The sequence below is a fragment of the Mirounga angustirostris genome, unplaced genomic scaffold (assembly GCF_029215605.1).
Source record: "Mirounga angustirostris isolate CCGP_5_RB_7025 unplaced genomic scaffold, mMirAng1.0.hap1 SCAF_11, whole genome shotgun sequence".
Classification (NCBI taxonomy): Eukaryota; Metazoa; Chordata; class Mammalia; order Carnivora; family Phocidae; genus Mirounga; species Mirounga angustirostris.
In genome coordinates, this window is record NW_026991719.1 from 80,383,430 (window position 1) to 80,400,007 (window position 16,578).

The 16,578-nt window shown below is 39.1% G+C and overlaps 1 pseudogene; it reads right to left on the reverse strand.

Moving 5' to 3' along the window:
* Positions 1 to 1,971: 1,971 nt before the first annotated feature.
* LOC123843278 (interferon-stimulated 20 kDa exonuclease-like 2) lies at positions 1,972 to 12,878 on the reverse strand (annotated as a pseudogene).
* Between the last annotated feature and the right edge of the window lie 3,700 nt (positions 12,879 to 16,578).

Genomic DNA, 16,578 nt, shown 5'->3' on the forward strand with positions numbered 1-16,578 from the left:
TTCGTGCAAGCAATAAGGAAAAAACATGTAAATCTCTTCTCCACCTTGCATATGCTTTTCCTGCTGCGTTTTAGGCAAAAGAAAAACTCATCAAAAATGATTCCAGAGCCCAGACTCTGACCTCCTCAGATCCTGCTCCCTCTAATCAGGCCACAGTTGACTGACAGCAAATAAACTGTTCTTTGAAGGTACAGCCGGAGCAGGTTTACAGCAAATGACTAATATGATCTAATCTTCCAGCAATTTCGACAGTTTTCAATTCTGGAAGATTCATATATGTCTGTTTAACTTTCTGATTCTGTCCTGTGACTGCTCATTGAATTATCCTTCAAGATTCAATCTTCTCAAATATTGTAACCTTCTTCATTATCAAACTCCAGTGTAATATCAGGACCCACAATGTGCCCAAGCCCCACAATATCAATCTGGACACATTGCAAAACCAAAGAAAAGGCCTAACAGCTGAAGCCTTATTGGTAGGAGGGGTAGATAACCACTTATCCAATTAGCAAATTCTCCTTGAACTGCTACTAGGTGTACTAGCCTCTGTTAAGTATTTGGAGTGGTACAATCATCCATCAATTTCTGAAATGCCTAAGGTCTGGTGGCCAAAAATCTACCTTCCCCACAAGCTGGATGAAGCCTGAAATCTCTTTAATAAGAGACAAAGTCTTTAATTTCATAATTGGAGATAAGCTTAGAGGGATGCTCTGTATGAGAGGGAAGAAAGTTGATTTAAATCCATACTAAGTCATAAATAATTATATTAGAGTGACTCCTCAGAGCAGATATTAATAAGAAGGAAGAAAGAGAACAGGTGAAGGGAAGGTGGGGCGGGGGGAGAAGGGAGGGAAGGAGGAGGGCAGATAACACAAAGAGAAAGTTGGAGACAGTAAGGAAGCTGGGGGAGGGGGTCCAAAAACTAACTTTGCCAGCTACACTGTTTTACCAAAGGCAATCTAGCCTGTAACTCAAGGTAAGCAACTTTGGGGTCTAAAAAGAAAGATAACAAAATTCAGCTGGTGCTAGCCAGACTCCGCAAGAGTTTTACATTTTCTTCTAAATCCAGTAATAAATTATATACCCAAAGGGTCCTGATTGAAATAAAAAACACTGCTTCAAGTGTAAAGCAGAATAAAATTCAAATCTTAAAATTGCAAAGCATATTAACATATAAATTAGCTATTCCTAAAAGATTTTCAGACTTACCTGTGCATATGGCTCATTTTCTTTGGCCCACTTTAATTAGCTTTTACATTTGGAGCTTTATTTTATTTTATTTTACTTTCCATTATAAAAATTTATCAAGGGAATAATTTGAATTTGTAGAGGTTTGGTTTAGCAAAGTAAAAGACCAAAAACCATGAAAACACTTTAAATTCTTTTTTAACCTACCAAGTAGGATGTAAATTAAATAAATCCTCTATTACTTTAAGAAAGAGGCTGTTTTCCTAAATCAGAAAAGTTGATTTCCAAGTCATGCTCTCTTACCTCTACTGCCTTGTAACCTGAAGGAGAACTGAACCTTACCAGGGATGGTTCTTCTGTAAGTCAAGGTGGAGAAGAAGAGGCGGTATCCTAAAACAGACTAGGTGGAGACTCTGAGCCAAAATCAGAGTCTGTGATACAGTGTGATCAACCAACCAGGGTACTTTTGAAAGTGAAAGGATGTTGCTAATTACTTGAGAACAAAAGGCATAAAATGAGACTTGGGGCCACCCTAGTGATAAGGCAGTTTGAGAAACTACATTTCCCAGTATGCTCTGCCCCTTGAAAGTCAAAAGACCTGACTGGAGCAAACACCCTGGGATCTGTGTTTAGCACCGTTTAAAAGGTAAACAGCATAGGGCTGAGTCTGATGTAGAGGCTTTCTCCTTCCACGGGATACTTAACGAGACACAGAAAACAACACCTGAGGTGAAATTTCAATGGATGTTATGTCCAGGGTGGAGCCTCTTTCTCCCTCACACTTCAAGCTTGCAGAGAGGTGAAGCTGGTAGAGCTGTCCACTGGTCCACAGCCCTGTTTCTCCTGGCTGCCATGCTCCCTCTGCCTCAGTGTCCCCACTGCTGCTAGTCTTTTGGGGGGATTGTGGGCCAGGTGCTGTTCTCGTTCCACTTCAACCAACTTGTACAGTTCCATGGTGGCCTGAGCGTCTTCCACAGACGAATGTCCACTTTTCCCAGTCTGCATGTCCCGATTCAGAAGCTTCTTGGTGAGACGCTTCAGAGACATGGTGGCATTCTTCAAGCAGTGGGCCTTCCGGCTGGGGAGGAGAGGGATATGGGAGGCATCGTGGGTGAGGGACTTGGGGTGGAAGTACTGAAGGGCTTTGAAGTTGTGGGTGGCATGCCCCCACTGTCTTCACTGTCTTCCCTGCGAGTATCTTTAAGATCTGGCTCTGAGCGATCTTGAACAGTGCAGCATTCATCATGTACTGCTTTCCAGGTGCCACTCCATCTGGTCCAGTAGTCTACAATGGGAGGAGGGGAGAATGTACTCATCATAAAGCACATCTCTGTGATAGTTGACAATGCTACATCAAGCCAAGGAACGGACATGCCCCTTGGGTCCTGTGCCCACCATCTCACAGTCAATTGCCACCATCTTCCTTGGCATCTTCTGGGATACTCTGGAGCATTTATTCTCTGAATGAGATTGGGTGGAGTTATGTGGGGACATTTTTCTGAGTAAGGTTCTTCTGGGGGCCCTTCTTCTAGGAGCAAGTTGAGTGGCTCCTAATCTTTGGAAGGGCACTCTGGAACTCCCATTTTAGACTTCAATATTAGATCAGGTTTTGTATTTGTTTTGTTTACAATTTTGATACATAGGACTCTGAAATTTCCTAACATACAGTTCAGACCCCATCCGTCCTTATTTCTGTTTTAATTTTCAATGGTCTATGCAAGGGCTGTGCTTTTATAGCATGAAGGTTCTGCTAGGGAGGGAGTGTGTGTATGTGTATATGTATGTGTGTGTGTTATGTGTATGTGTGTGTGTGTGTGTGTGTGTCTAGTGGAGACAGGGGTTTCCAGATTCTCACAGAGTACATCTTTAGTTACAAAGCAGGAGACCACATTCTACATTGATGGAGCAGGCTCTCTGAAGCTCATCACCCTACCAAAGAGGAGACTAGCTATAGGGCTGACACACTGCTGCATTCATGATTCCATTCCCCTCCTAATTAGGAGGTGTTGAGATTGTAGTGTTCAGTCAGCTTCTGAGAATTTTTATGGTCTTTTTGTTCCTTCACTGGTACTTTTAGAACCTTAGGGTAGGTTGGTAAAAAGAATGCTTATGTATAGCTGACAACATGAAAGGTCTTTATGAGCTCCATGGGAAAGAGACACTTTATATTTAAGAAGGAAAAATTAGAAGAAGGGTTTCTTCCTCTCTGTCATTTCTCTGACAGACAGGCAGTAATGTCTCTCCTGCTGGTAGCTTTCAAGACAAGGAGATTTGTATGAGTTGCCAAGAAATTCATTATCACACATTTATGCTCTAAAAATGCAATTGGAACCACTCTTCATGTGTTCCACATTTGCAATGATTACCCCAATAAAACCTTATCAACATAAATGACTAACAAGAACTCCAAGTGGGAAAAGAGATGTTTTTTCATTATTGGATCATATCTCAGAGCTGAGGACAATCATGGTACATAAGCCAAATACAGCCTTCTCATGAATGGCACAATTACCTTTCATTTGAGAATGCCTACTCCTTGCCAAAAGGCCTTTCTAGGCAAGGTCCATTTGACAAATCAGTTGACAATCCACCCAGATCACCTGAGCTTTCATGTTCTTTCACTATGCTGAAGAAACAGCAGAAATGTGGGAGTTAGAGTTGTAGGGGTTTAGGTTTGGCTCTGTGAGCAATCCATGGCATGACTTTAATGGGTTTCAGCATTCTGGTCTATACAATAAGACAAAAAATGCTACTTGAACACAGTAACACTTGAGCTTTCTGTTCCAAAAATGTCCAAATGTGGTAGTAAGTATTACTATAATTCTAAATGTATAAAATGTAATACAAATGCAAGATGAAATTATTCTTTTAATGCCAGAGGAGAAAGATCATCCAGTGGGGGAAAATCATGCCTAATTTTCTGTCCTGGAAGATATGCACAAAACTTTTGTACCATTAAACTACAGCTGTGGAGGCTTTTAATCAGTTACCAATTAATTCACTTCTTCCTCTGGTTTCCCTTCCCTCCCAGGCTTTTTCTCTGTGAAGCTCACCTATTAATCTCCCCAATGATACTTCATTTTCTTCTTACAACTAATGCTGCTATTGAAAAGTCTGAGATCTACCTGATTCTTGATCCTTTGTAGGTACACTTTTTGTTCTTTCAGGACACTCAGAATTTTCTCTTTGATGCTCTTAATGTTCACTATAGAGTATCTAGTATAGGTTTTCCTTTTCTCTCCTATTTGACACTCTATGACTCTTTACTACATTAAGTCTTTCATTATTTTTCAATTCCGGAAAATTTATCTCCATTATTTCTTAAAGTAGCTACTTCTTCCTACTTTTGATTTTGTCTATTTCTTGGACTCCTTTTATTTGATGTTGGAATTTTACTTTCATCTTCCATACCCTATAGATTTTCTTTTATATTTTCTATCTCTTTATCTTTTCCTACTACCTTCTGGGAAAGTTCTTCAAGTTTATCTTTAACTCACCAATTTTTTCTTTAGCTAAATTTATCCTGGGATTGATTCCATCAGTCATATTTTTTATTTCAATTATTATACTTTTATGAATAGAATTTCCACTCACATTCATGATGGAGTAACTGTCACTGGACTTGCCCTCCTACCATAAATGACTAGAAAACTAAGCAAAATATAGGAGACAACTGTTTTCAGACAATAGACAACAGGCAGTGCAAGACTGTGATTTTTGAAAGAGAAACAAATGAGGTAGTCTCTATGATTGTCTCAGCTTGCTGCCTAGAAGCAATTTCTGGACAACAGCATATGGATGGAAAGTCCAAGCAGAACACAGTGATCTTGCTGATTTGAAGTCAGAGATCAGAATTCAGGGAGACTGAGGCAGCTATAATTAGTGGAGCAGAGTACTAGAGAGGAGAGAGCTATACAAAGAACTACAGAAATTGGCATAGGAATTCCCTTTAGTCTTTGATACATACTGAGTTGTGCATGCATAGCATGAAATTCCAGTGAGGATGGGCAAAGAACAACTGCTGGAGAGCTGGAAGGTGAACAATTCCCAGAGCTCATACATGACTAGGAAATGTTTGCTTTCCAGCCAGCCAGAGCAGAGAAATGTTGTAGAGTACCCAGGCACTTAAGTAGAGACCCCAGGATGATCACACGTTAGTAGTATAGCTAACCTAGCCCTACAGTAAAGGCTATCCTAGGCCTGCCATAACAAAACTTATAAACAAGCCTTGAAAGTTTAAAGCTGATCTGGAAGTGATTTAACTGCCTCCCAAAACAAGACTCAACATTCTTTAAGATAGAACAATAAAATCCAGGCACTCAACAACAAAACATTCACAATATCCAGCATCCAATAAACAACTACTATACATGTGAAGAAGCAGGAAAATACGACCCATAACCAGGAGAAATATCAGACACATAAAAAGACACAGAAATGACAGAGAGGATGGAATTAGCAGACAAAAAATTTAGAATACCTATTAAAATATTAAGGTTAAAGGTTAAAGGAAAGGTCATAGGTTAAAGGAAAATATTGCCATAATGAGGAAAGAAATGAAAACTATAGGAAAGAACCAAAGGAAAGTATTAGAGGTGAAAATATAATATCTGAAATGGAAATTTCATTGAGTAGGATTGATAGCAAATTAGACGCTGTAGAAAATGAGTACATTTTTAGATGCAGCAGTGGAAACTATCCAAATTGAAGCACAAGAAGGGGATGAAAAGTTGAAAAAAGATGAACAGAGCCTTAGTGACATGTGGGTCAATATCAAGTAGTCTAACCTATAAGTAATTGGAGTCCCAGAATGGAGGTTCAGAGAAAATATTTGAAGAAAGAATGGCTGAAAGTTTTCCTATTTGATAATAACTGAATTCACAGATCCAAAAAATTCCACAAACCCAAGCAGTATAAGCACAAAGAAAATTATGTATAGGCACATCATAATCAAGATGCTGAAATTGATACAGAAAAAAAGTTCCTAAATGCAGCCAGAGGAAGAAAAATACCTTATATATACAGGAATAAAGATAAGAATGAGTACTTCTTGTTAGAAAGAATATAAGCTGGAAAAGAATTCTATATCCAAGGTGTGGAAACTCCAAAAATAAAGACCAAATAAATACTTTATCGGGCAAACAAAAGCTGAGAGAATTTGTCATCAGCAAACTTGCACAAAAAGAAGCACTACATCCAGTACCCAGATCTTAGTTTCTAATATCATTCTGCAATAAAAGGAACCAGGGCTCCTTAGAGAAATGGCAGACTCTAAGACTGAAAATGGAATTAGACAGAATGAGCCTGGAGCATCTTGTAATACCAGAAAGTAAGGAAGTGTTAAAAAAAAATGATGGGTTCATGTCAAAGAGACACAGCAATCAATTGACAGAGTTCCCAGGGGCCAAAGTTGGAGTGATGTGAAAAAGAAAAGTAGTATTAGATTATAACCTAAAGTATAAAATAAATATCCATAAGTCCATATTGGTATAAATAAAAGATTTAGTAAATAAATAAATGGAGGATAATATACTCATAATAAACCTCCCATATAAAAGAATTCCAAATAATTTATGTAGATAGTCTCCCATCAAGGAGGTGAAGCATAATTCCCCAATCCTCAAATGTGGGCTGCACAAAATAACTCCCTTCCAAAGAGAACAGTAAGGAAAAAGAGGAGAAAGAGTAGCTTTATAGTGGAGAAACCTGACAAACACTACCTCAGACAGATGATAAAGGTTAATATCATCAGTGATAAATCATGCTGATAGCATGTACCCATGATATGATGTGACAAGAAGGACACTTTGTAACTTCCTCCCAAAGATACATAACCTAGTCTATCATGAGAAAAACATCATACAAACCCAAATGGGGGACAATCCACAAAATACCTGACCAGTATTCCTCAAAACTGTCAAAGTCATCAAAAACAAAGTCTGAGAAACCATCACAGCCAAGAGGGACCTTAAGAGACAGGATAGGTAAATGTAATATGGTATCTTAAATGTGTTTCTGGGAATGAAAAAAGACATTAGATTAAAAACGAAGGAAATAAAAAAGGTATGGACTTTAGTTAACAACAACATATCAATATTAGTTCATTAGTTGTGACAATTGTACCATACTAATGTAAGATGTTAACAGTAGGGGAAACAGAATGCAGGGTATATGTAAACTCTCCATACTATCTTTGCAACTTTTCATAAATCTGAATCTATTCTAAAATAAAAATATATTTGAAAAGAAATGATAAGAGAATATTTTTAGGCTGAAGTAAAATGTTATGAAACGGAAACTGAGGTCTGCACAAAGAAATGAAGAGTGTCAGAAATGGTAAATATGTAGATCAATATATATTTTATGGCTAATATTTTTCATCTGATCCTTTAAAATTCTTATTATATTTCATATTACTAATTTATTACCTTAAATATTTAAATATATTTACCTTGTATATTTTAAATTATTAGCCCATCCGTTCCAGTAATTCTGCATTGAATGGCATATATTTTCAATTTGTTGTCCTTTTCTATAGTAGTCATTCATCCTTCTCAGAAATCTAGATATACTTACTCCTGTTTCCTGGGGGTATCAGCTACTACATCTAATAACTGTATATCAAAAAAGGGCCAAAGGCCAGGCCCTAGTCTAGTCCTAGTGAAGAGTCCCAGATACCACAGAACTATTGTTATTCCTATATCTTGGCACCTTATGAGGCAACTCGTCTGGTCAGTCACCTTGAGTTGCAAACCATCAGATCTAAGAATTTGGAGTGGGGTAAGTGGAGGAATGAATGTCAGAGGACAACCGGTTAGTCCATCCTGATGCTCATCAACTTACACCAGTAAGACTTTTGCATTGCCCATCTACTCATAATCTGCTGACACAGGCAGTTTGGGCTATTGTCCCTGATTTCTGCAATGAATGAGGTAAGCAGTAACTGTACTAAGGTTACACGAGGGAGCGGAAGAAATAGGGCTCTAGAAGTTTTGTTCTTTTTTTTTTTTTTTAATTTTATTATGTTATGTTAGTCACCATACAGTACATCATTAGTTTTTGATGTGGTGATCCACGATCCATTGTTTTCGTATAACACCCACTGCTCCATGTAGTACGTGCCCTCCTTAATACCCATCAATGGGCTAACCAATCCCCCCTCCCCCCTACCCTCTAAAATCCTCAGTTTGTTTCTCAGAGTCCATAGTCTCTCATGGTTCATCTCTCCCTCCGATTCCCACCCCCTTCATTTTTCCCTTCCTTCTCCTAATGTCCTCCAGGCTATTCCTTATGTTCCACAAATAAGTGAAACTATATGATAATTGACTTTCTCTGCTTGACTTATTTCACTTAGCATAATCTCCTCCAGTCCCATCCATGTTGATGTAAAAGTTGGGTATTCATCCTTTCTGATGGCTGGGTCATATTCCATTGTATACATGGACCACGTCTTCTTTATCCATTCATCTTTTTTTTTTTAAAGATTTTATTTATTTGAGAGAGAGAATGAGATAGAGAGAGCATGAACGGGGGGAGGGTCAGAGGGAGAAGCAGACTACCCGCCAAGCAGGGAGCCCGATGCGGGACTCGATCCAGGGACTCCAGGATCATGACCTGAGCCGAAGGCAGTCGCTTAACCAACTGAGCCACCCAGGCGCCCCTATCCATTCATCTTTTGAAGGGCATCTTGGCTCTTTCCACAGTTTGGCTATTGCAGACATTGCTGCTATGAACATTGGGGTGCATATGGCCCTTCTTTTCACTACATCTGTGTCTTTGAAATAAATACCCAGGAGTACAATTGCTGGGCCATAGGGTAGCTCTATTTTTAACTTTTTGAGGCACCCCCACACCGTTTTCCAAAGTGGCTGTACCAACTTGCATTCCCACCAACAGTGTAAGAGGGTTCCCCTTTCTCCACAACCTCTCCAACATTTGTTGTTTCTTTCCCTGTCCATTTTTGCCATTCTAACTGGTGTAAGGTGGTATCTCAATGTGGTTTTGATTTGAATTTCCCTGATGGCTAATGATGATGAATATTTTTTCATGTGTTGTTAGCCATTTGTATGTCTTCTTTGGAGAAGTGTCTGTTCATGTCTTCTGCCCATTTTTTGACTTGATTACTTGCTTTTTGGGTGTTGAGTATGAGAAGTTCTTTATAGATCTTGGATACCAGCCCTTTATCTGTAGTGTCATTTGCAAATATCTTCTCCCATTCTGTGGGTTGCCTCTTTGTTTGGTTGATTGTTTCCTTTGCTGTGCAGAAGCTTTTTATCTGGATGAAGTCCCAAAAGTTCATTTTTGCTTTTGTCTCACTAGCTTTTGGAGATTTATCTTGAAAGAAGTTGCTGTGGCCGACGTCAAAGAGGTTACTGCCTATGTTCTCCTCTAGGATTTTAATGGATTCCTGTCTCACATTGAGGTCTTACATCGATTTTGAGTTTATCTTTGTGTATGGTGTTAGGGAATGGTCCAGTTTCATTCTTCTGCATGTGGCTGTCCAATTTTCCCAGCACCATTTATTGAAGAGACTGTCTTTTTTCCATTGCATGTTTTTCCCTGCTTTGTCAAAGATTATTTGACCATAGAGTTGAGGGTCCATATCTGGGCTCTCTATTCTGTTCCATTGTTCTATATGTCTGTTTTTGTGCCAGTACCATGCTGTCTTGGTGATCACAGCTTTGTAATATAGCTTGAAATCGGGTTACGTGATGCCCCCAGCTTTGTTTTTCTTTCTCAACATTTCCTTGGCGATTCGGGGTCTTTTCTGATTCCATACAAATTTTAGGATTGTTTGTTCCAGCACTTTGAAAAATATCATTGGAATTTTGATCAGGATGGCACTGAAGGTATAGATTGCTCTGGGTAGCATAGACATTTTAACAATGTTTATTCTTCCGATCCATGAGCATGGAATATTTTTCCATCTTTTTGTCTCTTCCTTAATTTCTTTCATGAGCATTCTGTAGTTCCTAGAGTATAGATCCTTTACCTCTTTGGTTAGGTTTATTCTGAGGTATCTTATGGTTTTTGGTGCTATTGTAAATGGAATCATTTCTCTAATTTTTCTTTCTACAGTTGCACTGTTAGTGTATAAGAAAGCAACTGATTTCTCTGCATTGATTTTGTATCCTGCCACATTACTGAATTGCTGGATGAGTTCTAGTAATTTAGGGGTGGAGTCTTTTGGGTTTTCCACATAAAGTATCATGTCGTCTGTGAAAAGAGACAGTTTGACTTCTTCTTTGCCAATTTGAATACATTTTATTTCTTTTTGTTGTCTGATTGCTGTTGCTAGGACTTCTAGTACTATGTTGAACAATAGTGGCAAGAGTGGGCACCCTTGACGTGTTCCTGATCTTAAGGGAAAGGCTCTCAGTTTTTCCCCATTGAGGATGATATTCACTGTGGGTTTTTCATAGATGCATTTTATGAACTTGAGGAATGTTCCCTCTATCCCTATACTCTGAAGAGTTTTAATCAGGAAAGGATGTTGTATTTTGTCAAATGCTTTTTCTGCATCAATTGAGAGGACCATATGGTTCTTCTCTCTCCTCTTATTAATGTGTTCTATCACATTGATTGATTTGAGAATGTTGAACCACACTTGCATCCCAGGGATAAATCCCACTAGGTCATGGTGGATGATCCTTTTAATGTATTGTTGGATCCTATTAGCTAGGATTTTGTTGAGGATTTTGGAATCCATATTCACCAGGGATATCAGTCTGAAATTCTCCTTTTTTTTTTTAATTTATTTATTTGACAGAGAGAGAGATAGCGAGAACAGGAACACAAGCAGGGGGAGTGGGAGAGCAAGAAGCAGGCTTCCTGCCAAGCAGGGAGCCCAAAGTGGGACTCGATCCCAGGACCCTGGGATCATGACCTGAGCCGAAGGCAGACGCTTAACGACTGAGCCACCCAGGCGCCCTGAAATTCTCCTTTTTGATGGGGTCTTTGCCTGGTTTGGGGATTAAGGTAATGCTGACCTCGTAGAATGAGTATGGAAGTTTCCTTCTTTTTTTATTTTTTGAAACAGCTTCAGGAGAATAGGTATTATTTCTTCTTTGAATGTTTGGTAGAATTCCCCAGGGAATCCATCAAGCCCCGGACTCTTGTTTTTGGGGAGGTTTTTGATCACTGCTCCAATCTCGTTACTGGTTATTGGCCTATTCACGCTGTCAATTTCTTCCTGTTTCAGACTTTGGAGTTTATAGGTTTCCAGGAAGGCCTCCATTTCATCCAGGTTGCTCAGCTTATTGGCATATAGTTGTTGATAATAATTTCTAATAATTGTTTCTATTTCCTTGGTGTTGGTTGTGATCTCTCCCCTTTCATTCATAATTTTATTAATTTGAGTCCTTTCTCTTTTCTTTTGGATAAGTCTGGCCAGTGGTTTATCAATCTTATTAATTCTTTCAGAGAACCAGCTTCTAGTTTCGTTGATCTGATCTACTGTGTTTCTGGTTTCTAATTCATTGATCTCTGCTCTAATCTTAATCATTTCTCTTCTAATGCATGGCTTAGGCATCATTTGTTGCTTTTTCTCTTGTTCTTTAAGGTGTAGAGTTAGATGGTGAATTCGGGATTTTTCTATTTTTTTTGAGTGAGTCTTGGATGGCTATGTATTTCCCCCTTAGGACTTCCTTTGCAGTATCCCATAGGTTTTGGACCGATGTGTTTTTGTTCTCACTGGTTTCCATGAATTGTTTAAGTTCTTCTTTGATTTCCTGGTTGACCCAAACATTCTTGGGCAGAGTGGTCTTTAGCTTCCAAGTGTTTGAATTTCTTCTAAATTTTTTCTTGTTACTGAGTTCCAGTTTTAAAGCATTTTGGTCTGAGAATATGCAGGGAATAATCTCAATCTTTTGGTATCGGGTGAGACCTGACTTGTGACCCAGTATGTGGTCTATTCTGGAGAAAGTTCCATGTGTGCTTGAGAAGAATGAGAATTCTGTTGTTTTAGGGTGGAATGTTCTGTATACATCGATGAGGTCCATGTGGTCCAGTGTGTCATTCAAAGCTCTCGTTTCTTTGTTGATTTTCTGCTTAGATGATCTGTCTATTGCTGAGAGTGGAGTATTGAGGTCTCCTACAATTAACGTATTGTTATCAATATGACTCTTTATTTTGGTTAACAGTTGGCTTATGTAGATGGCTGCTCCCATGTTGGGGGTGTAGATATTTACAATTGTTAGATCTTCTTGTTGGATAGACCCTTTAAGACTGATATAGTGTCCTTTTGTGTCTCTAACTACAGTCTTCGGTTTAAAATCTAATTTGTCTGATGTAAGAATTGCTACCCCAGCTTTCTTTTGAGATATGGAAGATGGATCTCCATCCCTTCACTTTTAGTCTGGATGGATCTTTAGGTTCAAAATGAGTCTCTTGTAGACAGCATATGGATGGGTCCTGTCTTTTTATCCAATCTGCAACCCTGTGCCATTTTATGGGAGCATTTACGCCATTCACAATGAGAGTGATTATTGAAAGATATGAATTAATTATCATCATGTTGCCTGTGAAGACCTTGTTTTCATAGATTGTCCCTGTAAATTTCTGTTGTATATCACTCTTGGGGTCATTCTCCTTTTATAGAACCCCCTTAATATTTCTTGCAGGGCCAGCTAAGCGGTCACATACTCTTTCAGTTTCTGCCAATCTTGGAAGCTCTGCATCTCTTCATCCATTCTAAATGGCAGCCTTGCCAGATAAAGTATTCTTGGCTGCATGTTCTTCTCATTTAGCACCCTGAATATGTCTTGCCAGCCCTTTCTGGCTTGCCAGGTCTCTGTGGATAGGTCTGATGTCATTCTGATATTCCTCCCTCTCTTCCCCCTAACTGCCCTTAAGATGGTTTCCTTGGTTCTAAGATTTATGAGTTTTACTATTACATGCTGGGGCGTTGGCCTGTTTTCCTTGATCTTGGGAGGGGTCCTCTCTGTCTCTAGGATATGAATGTTTGTTTCATTCCCCAGATTAGGGAAGTTCTCAGCTACAATTTGCTCAAATACATCTTCTAGTCCTCTCTCTCTCTCCACTCCCTCCGGGATTGCTATTATTCTGACATTGGAACGCTTCATGGTGTCACTTATTTCTCTGATTCTATTTTCATGGATTCTGAGTGTTTTTCCCTGGCCTACTCTTTTCCCTTTTTATCTATTTTATTGTCTTCCAGGTCGCTTATTCGTTCTTCTGCCTCACTTACCCTAGCTGTTAGGTTATCTAGATTAGACTGGATCTCATTGATAGCATTTTTAAGTTCTGCCAGTTCATCTTTCATTTCTGCCCTTAGAGACTCTATGTTGCCATTAATTGATTTCTCCATTCTAGCCATTGTCTTCACAATTGCTAACCTGAATTCCATCTCCAACATCTTGGTTATATCTGCATCCATTTGTAAATCTGTGGCATAAGTTATAATCTCTGAGTCTTTTCTATTTTGGGGGTTCCTCCTCCTAGTCATTCTGTTGATGGGTGTTTGAGGGAATGTATAGAGTCCAAATTATTGACCAGAGCCCAAGCAAGATGCACCTGTTTTCTAGGGACCTTAGGGTTGCTGACATCTTGTTTTTCCAGCCTGTCTTCTGGGGGAGGGGACTGCCGTGCTGTTACTTAGGCAACCCTGTTTGGGCAGAGTTGCCCTGCCCCCCCGTGGCGGGGGATGGGCTCAGTGGGAATCAGTTTTTTGGAACTTTTGTTCTCTGGCAGCTATCCCTGGTGGCTTTCTGCGTCTCTTCCATGAGTCAGAGCAGAAGAGACCATTTCCAACCCTCTGCCTCAGAGCAGAGAGATCACAGTCTGTTCTTCAGTGAGCTCTCCAGTCCACACCATCTCTGTTTCTGTCCATGCTGCTGTAAACTGCAGCGTCCTGGGTTGTGCGCCCCTCCACAGCGCTCCCAGTCCTGCCTCCAGGTTGGAGCACGTCTCTGCCCTTTGTGCTTCTAAAACCGCCAGCCGTTCCCAGTTCACACACGTGACCCCACAGCTCCGGGTTTCTGCCCTGGGGGCTGCCCTAAAGTCCTTTCCCTGCCACTACCAGCCTGCAAGTCTGCACCCCGTCCCCAGCATGCGAGGCTGTCACTCCCGGGTGGTGTAGGATCCCCATGGCCAGGCTCCCTCCCGCTGCTGTTTATCCTCCGATATCTGCCCATGGAATCAGGGCTCCCCACTTCATACCTCAAAACCAACCACCTGCGATATTCTGTTTGTAGAGATCCAGATCTTCTTACATCTCAGGCTGCTTTTGTGGGTGCTCAGAGTGGTCTGGTAGATATCCAGCTCAATTCCAGGGACCAGTTGAAATAGTGTCCCCTACTCCTCCGCCATCTTTTCTTCCCCAGAAAGACTAGAAGTTTTGTTCTGCCCTATCCCATCACCAATGCCTCTGGCCATGCCTTGAACCAAGCTACAACCATCTACCTTTTACACACAACAGTTCAAGGCTGCTTTCAGTATCTCCAGGGCTTTTTACAGTGGTATTGTTGGAGTGGTTGCTCTTTTCCCTGGAATCTATTCTTCCCTCTGGCTTCTATCTCCAGAGTTGATTTTGGGTAGGAAGCAGAAATTCATTTGTCAAGAACTGTAGTTAAGTGCTTACTCTGTGCATAGAACTTTACTTTCATTAATCTCATTTAATCCTTTTAACATCCCTATGTGGTACATACTATTATCATACCCATTTTACAGATGAGGAAACTGCAGCACAAGGACATTAAACAACTCACACAAGATCACAGTGTAAGAGATGGAGTCAAAATTCAAACCCAGTCAATCTTACTCCAGAGACTAGGATCTTTTTCACCACCAGATGCCCAGTGATTAGCATATTGTAGGTGCTCAAAAATATTTATCAAATGTTTTTCAAATAATGAACAAATGGATGGATGGTTAGAAGTACACTGCCAGGTTCCTCAGTAGCCTTATTTCCTCAGTTTTCCTCTGTTTGAATGCTTTAGTGTCTCTGAAATATACTATGAAGCCTATCTGTGTATCTTTTGCAAAGTGATGCATTCTACTTTCAGCCTTTATTATTTAAAAAAGCATATTTGTACTTCTTTTTGTTGTTGTTGTTAAAACTTTTTTATTTTGAAGTAATTTTAGATTTACAAAAGTGTCATGAAGATAATACAGTAGGTTCATGTACCCTTCACCCAACTTTTCCTAAAGTTATCATCTTACACAATCATGATACATTTGATATATTTGTACTTCTAATAAAAAGAAACACCTATCTTTTTATTTTTCTGCCCAAGTATAGGTGATATACCTTTCTCATTATCAGAGCTCTGTCACAAAAGCTGTCTTGTTTTCCCTCTGTAATTTCTCGTGGAAATAGGTCCTGCAAAAGAAAGAACATAAATGGCCATCAAAAATACGGGAAGATGCTCTGTCTCACCAACTATGAATGAAATACACATTAAAACAACATGGAACTAGCAAAAAGTTTTTTTCAAACTGGCAAAAAATTAAAGGATTAAAATGCACAGTATTGGTAAGGGTTCTAGGAAACAGACCTTCTTATACATTGGTAGTGAGAGTTTAAACTGAAGCAGCCTTTTTAAAAGGAAATTTGACAAAACATATCAACATTTAAGTATGTAGACATTTGACCCAGGATTTCCATTTCTAATAATTTATGTTACAAAAAAAAACCTTGTATTGTACAAGTATATTTGTTGTAGCATAAATTCATATAGAAAAAAACTGGAATAAATGAAATTTCTGTTAATGGGGGAATGGTTAAATAGGCTGACAATGGGATACTATGGAATCATGCAATGATGGAAATCTATATGTATTTATGTAGGAAAGTATTCATGATATATTGATAAATGAGAAAACATAGAAAAGTATACAAAATGCCCAATTTTTATAAACCAAAATAATTCATATATCTGATTGTATATGTTTATATATGCATATTAAAATTCTGAATTTATACCAATCTGTTAACAATTGTTAACTCTGAAGAGTGGGATTAAACAGAGAACAGATTGGTGGTTGCCAGAGGTAAAGGGTAAGGGTTGGGAAAATGGGTTAAGGGGGTCAAAGGGTACAAACTTCCAGTTAAAAGATAAATAACTTTGGGTAATGTCATGTATAGCATGGTGACTATAGTTAACACTGTATTGTATGTTTGAAAGTTGCTAAGAGAGTACATCTTAGAAGTTCTCATCACAAGAAAAAAAAATGTAACTATGTGAGGTGATGGATATTAACCAAACTTATTGTGGTAATCAAAAACAGGGGGGATGGTGAAACTTCACTTCTGTAATATTTGAATTAGAAGCTCTTTTGTAATTTTTAAACATGTATACACAAAATCAAAAAAAGATAAAAGGAAGGCAGAAAGAGAGGAAAGAAGGAGGTTAACATTCACTTGAAATC